A 6,000-nucleotide genomic window follows, 5' to 3' on the forward strand; every position below is an offset into this window, starting at 1 on the left:
TTATCAGTTCAGAACAAAAGTACATCTTACCCAGTCAGCTCCTGAGAGTAAGGTAAGCACCAGCAGTTGCTTGAAGAAGTAAAAATAAACCATAGCAAATGCAGTGATATCTTCTTAGGATATGTTCCTGGCCTCCAAATATCTGTACCTCAAGGGCATTTTGAGATGCAGGTATAGTACTTTAATTAAATATTTTATGATTAGTTTTTAATGCATCAGACATGGATGAATAGGATGTTTTCACATTCATTCTGTGATCTGGAATTCTACAATATTGAGTGAAAGATGCTGTTCATTTTTTTGCTTTTAACTTGCTGTTTAATGTGATGCCTCCATTACTGTCCCTCACAATATATCCTATCTGAATCAGGGAATATTTGAAAACAGTGCTAGGTATCAGGGAAAATAAAACAGTAACAGACTATTTGAAATGTTTATAAACTGCTGTAGTTATCAAGATACATAAAGCTCTTTGTTCATTGGTAACTAAATATAAAAATAATTTAATTAATTGTTAGCAACATGGCAGAGGAAACATGGCATGTTGAAGCATTTTATATTCAATAACTGTGGCTTAGTATAGGTTAATAAAGGTTTCTCTAAAATATGTCATTTGTCTTCAAACTTTTTATTATTACAGACAGAAGTAATTTTTGTCAGAGCCCATAATGCTGAAGGTAAAATCAGGAATACCTATATGTCATGTTAGAAATTATCACTTTGCTTGAGTTCCATTTTACTTGAGTTTAATTGAATATTGGCAGAAATGGCTCAGGTATGTGGCAAGTCTTCATCACATGGAACCTGGTCTGCATGTCCTAAGAGAAATAATATAGTCTGGCTCAGCTACACATTACTGAGCTATACATGCAGTAATTATTTAATGAAGTTCTGGTACGTGTGTAATGCAAGAAACTAGATTAGATTATCATGATGGGCTTTTGTGGCCTTAAAATAAATAGGATCTATAATATGAAACTGTCTTCATTCAGGTTAATCGTCATCAGCTGAATTTTGCCATCCTGCACATGGTGAGACTCATTTATTTCAGGGGAATTGTTCACCATTCTGTGCACTGGGAAAGATTCAGACCCATGTTGATGAATGTTGTGCAAAAGGGGTTTGAATAATGAGAGAACGCACTATTTGAAATAGTATATTAAATATATGAAATACCAAGGTAAAAAAGGCTTTGCTCCCCTCTATGGCCAGTATCCATAAAGCTCAAAACACTCTTGTGAGGAGCAGAACAGGTCAGGGAAGGCAGGAATAGAAAACCTCTGCCCCCTCCCCAACATGTATCAGTGCCCACAGCATCTTTCTCCATCCTCCACAGGGAGAGCACGGTGGCAACCAGCGCAAGAATTAAAATCACACCGACATTGCTTATATGCCTCCAAATCCCAGTGCTGTTCAGATTATGGTTAAATGTCCCAAGACAGAATTCAACACCTGGCTGAAAAGTTTTGCACCTGGCTTCAGTGCTTGATTCTCATATGAAGAAGAGCTGAAGGAACACAGCTTGTACTTCTTCCAGCACTGCCTTTCAGAGTACTCGTGTGTGCAAACAGAAACAAGAGGTCAGCAACTGAAGAAAGCATCATTGCCACCACAGACACTGCCAGATGGGGTGATCCTGTCTGCATCTGTCAGTGGGGGTGTCACTTCATCACTGCTGACTTTGGAGGCAATGCTAATGGCTGAAAGCTTTTGTGTTCCTGCTGGACCCATTTCCCCATCCCACAGTGGGCTACCTTGGCTGTTGTGCTAAGGCAGTGTTTTGGGAAGAAGGCAGACCTGGAGATTTGCAACACAAAATTCTTTTTCTAAAAAAAACCCCCATATTTAGGATGGAGGCACTTTTTAACACAGATCAATGCACTGATCTCCACCAAATGGCTGCCAGGAAAGGAGATTACATTGCAGCTGGAGAGAGAGCAAACAGCTGGAATGGGAGGGCTAGAGGGAAACCTTACAAGCTTGCCCCTGAAGGAAAGAAGTATCCCATATCCTGTGGTTCTGCTGTACTTCAGGATAAACAAGATGTCTGTATAGCAGAACATTGTCACAGGATCAGGATTTCCTATTTCAAAAGTAACCATCAGCTTAGCCCCATATTTCTTTTAAGTACCTCAGCTTTGCCCTGGTGTTCATGTAGCAGCAGCAGCAGTTAATTTTCCTGTGACAATATTCTATTCTGCTGACATTATCTCTTAAATATAAAACTATTCTATTAAGGTGGATGAATTGAATTTCATTTCCTCTCACTTCAAATAATGGCATTCTATTCACATCACTTTCAGTACATCATGGCAGACTATGGACTTTTGTTAGAGGTTGGTACCTGCTAATGCTGTTACAGCAAGGGTAGAGATTTCCATTATAAATCCTCTTTTACGGTGTTTTAAATCTGCTAGAAAAGTTCCCTCCAAGACGAAACCTTGCACCAGGAAAAAAAAATTAAAAAATTGAAGTTAAGAACTATTTGGCTTGGTTGTTTTAAATATCTTTCAATTGTATAAATAAATGGAAAGTTTTTCAGTTCAAGACATATTTAAAATTTCTATAAATCAGCATCTCTTCAGCTCAAGGATGTAGTTTGACATTAGTTCATAATGTATTCTAATTGCTTTTTGTACTATGAAAAATAACAACTTCTTAAACTTTGGAGAGTGTGTCTTCTACATGTCAAATAACTACTTTACATAAGGGGTTTTGCTGCACATATTCTAAATATGTTTTTATCCCAAAGAAATGTTAAAAATAACATATTCATAAATCTGCCTTAATTCATGCTTTAATGGTAAACTTTTAACACTTATGAAACAGCTGTTACAGTCAGTATTTTTTTTTGTGTGTTATAACAACTCCCTGTTTAAAAGTCATGATGTAACCTGATTCAGAAAAACACTTAAGCAGGGCTCATGGAGCAGAACAAGGAACATACAAGACAACACAGAAAAGCAGTCTGTTCTCTCAGGCAAAGTGGCTGGGCTGGATGACCAGAGTCTGGAGAACGTGGCAGCTGTTGGCTCTCTCATCTCTGGCTCTCCTGTCATCTGCATGTCCCCTTCGGGCTTTTGTCTCTGAAGCATATGCATTCTTTAAAACACAATTTGCTGCATCACCCCTAAAGAAATCCCTTTGTAAGAGGCTGTGTCACAAAACAAGAAAGAAAATTCTGGGTATAGCAAATTCTCCTCAATTCTAATACTAGCAAAAGATACACCGTTTTACCAGTAGCCACAGTGTAGAGAACATAGGCATCTTTTTAACTTTGACAGTTCTGTTTTTCAGAAAAACACTCCTGATTTTCTTATACCTCAGAACTTTCTGAATTATGTGTGCACTCGTTATTTATTGAATATTCATTGATCAATAGAAATGCCTACCTACTCTGCTCTTATTTTCACGAACCCTTTCATTAAACCCACAGCTTTCCCTGGACCTCAGCAAGCATGGAATTGAAGTCCAAGCATACACTCTTTGAATGCACACACGTTACATCACACTAAAACACACACAAGAAGCATTAATAGGTGCATGTATTATGACAATTGCACATTATTTTAATGTGCTGCAATTCTGAGAAAAACATTAAAACATGTAGTGCTCAGAGATTTCACCAACTTTCAACCTGAAGGCTGGCAAATGCCTTATTCCATGTTTCTAAGTGGTAACTGACTTGAACAGGCATCTTCTTTCAAGCTAGCAAATTCAGGTTAAAAGTCAGTCTTTTTCCACCAGTCTTCTAAGTGGATGTTACATTATTTTACAGATATTTCAGATGTCTCACTGAGGTGACCAGGAAAATCATCTCTAAGGAAAACATATCTTCTAAAAAGGTTGAATGAAGAGCAATACACATATGGACCAGGGGAAAAAGTTTTCATTTCTTATTGCAGAAAGTATCCAGTAAATTAAAAGTGATGAACTTTACAGCAGTTCCTATCAATATGATTGGTCTCTCCAAGCAATCATTATCCTGGCTTTCAAACACTGTGAAGAAGGAACTCTTTCCAGTTATGAATTCACAAATGTGGTGTGAAGAGCAAAATGAGACATAGATAACTCATGAATTGCCACTGAACATTTTAGGAAACCAAATCATGAAATGTTATTCAAAACCTTCTGTGTGGTTTCCTACCTGTTCTACCTGCATCGAACTCCTTCCCTAAATAATGAGCTAGGAGAAATATCAAGCTCTCAGAGAGCTGTAGCAATGCGAGTAGTTTTCATGTGAGACATTCACTGTTTCAGGAACCTGTAAAAAAGAACGCTTCAGCACTCAATACTTCTGTCACCAGATGTGCTACGCCAGCCACATCAACCCTTTGCACTGACTGATGTGCCACCTCAAAAAAAGTTGTGTGTGATTTTTGACATTAGCCTCCAGTTTTCAAGATCATGCCTGAGCTCTGCAATCCCTTTTATAACTTTTTGATATCCTTGCAGAAGCCTCCTTTTGCTGATCACCAGAAGAATAACATACTAGTCTACATGGCTACACAATACCTGAAGAGAATGAAAGTTATGAGAGAAAAACAACAATAATTTAATTTGATTCCAAACATGTAGGATCTATAATTGGAATTCAGAGTATATGCACTAAAATATCTCCATGCTAAGCAGCTGTCATATGGCAGCAGGGACAATAGTGATACAGCATGTGTACTACTACCAGAGTAATTCAGTGTAACAGATCATTCTACATATTTAAGAAATACCAGAAAATCACACAGAAAATTGAACTGCAGCCATGCCCAAATGTCTTAATGACCAGAAGAGGGGGACTGCACACATGGATAAGAGATGCCAAGATGCAATTCCAACTCCTGAGTAATTACACAAAAAATTATTCCCTCTTTAGGCAAAAAGCTTGTCTACATGGGAAAGCAGACTGGAAGAGGTGTCACAAGAGAGTCACACTGCAGACAAACCCATAGAATGTTCCCACGTTTTTAAAAATTTTCTGACCTGAGAATGACCACAAAGGTCCCCAGGGTAGGTTTTAGGAGAGTGAGCAGCGTGAGCTGAAGTGCTTGAGAGCTTTTGCAGAAGAGAATGAGCATGGCTATGCCTCTTGGGATAATAAAGAGACTAGAAAAGAACATTAACCACCCCCTCGGTGATACTGAAGTTCAGGTATTGCAAGAAGGACTAAAATCGAAGTCTTTAGGTGTCATTCATAACAGTCATACAACACTATAAAAGACATGGGGGCCTTTAGTCCCTTTTCCAGGAAGGCAAATGATATAACAAGTAACAGGTGAATATATATATTTATATATGTACATACATCTATATATATATATAACTAATAATATGGCTGACTTCAAGGATGGTTTGGATCATCTTGATTTGAGAGGGCATATGTGAGGGTGTGGAAAGGCAACAATTTCTTGATCTAAGAAAATGTGCTAGTGAAAGCGGAGTTAGTATAAGAACACATGCTGCTGGTAAAATAAGATGTTCATGGGCACTGGAGGTCAGATGTGCTGACACTTCTGAGATAAGTTGATTGTGAAATTGCTGCATTAAAATTTTAGAAGAAGATGTGTAAAATTAAAAAAAGATAAATCCATCTTCACTTTCCTAGCTTGAGCAGTTTAAGAGATGCTCAGCTGTGACTAGAGAGGAAAGGATGCCAACTTTCCAGCGTGTGTGTGCACATTTCTTTTGCTCATAATTAATAGCCCCTGTGCTTGCTAAGTTTTTGGAAAGCAGCTCGCGGCTTACCTAGGTAATGCCTTCTGACAACGTTTTGAAGATCAGTTATGTCATATGGCTGCCTTTTAGAAAAAAAATTGTAATGCATAGCAGTGCCATATGGCATCTCTGAAGAATCAGCCGGATTGGACAGACATTCATTGGATAAAGTCCCACAGCACTTGGAAAAGAATGTAGTCCTGTTGCCAAAATGTGGCCTTTGTTAATCTCCTAACTATTATTGTGCAGAAACCAATTCATCTGTATTAATTATAAACAAATTTTAATTAC

This window comes from Corvus brachyrhynchos, unplaced genomic scaffold, assembly GCF_000691975.1.
Source record: "Corvus brachyrhynchos isolate BGI_N302 unplaced genomic scaffold, ASM69197v1 scaffold302, whole genome shotgun sequence".
NCBI lineage: Eukaryota > Metazoa > Chordata > Aves > Passeriformes > Corvidae > Corvus > Corvus brachyrhynchos.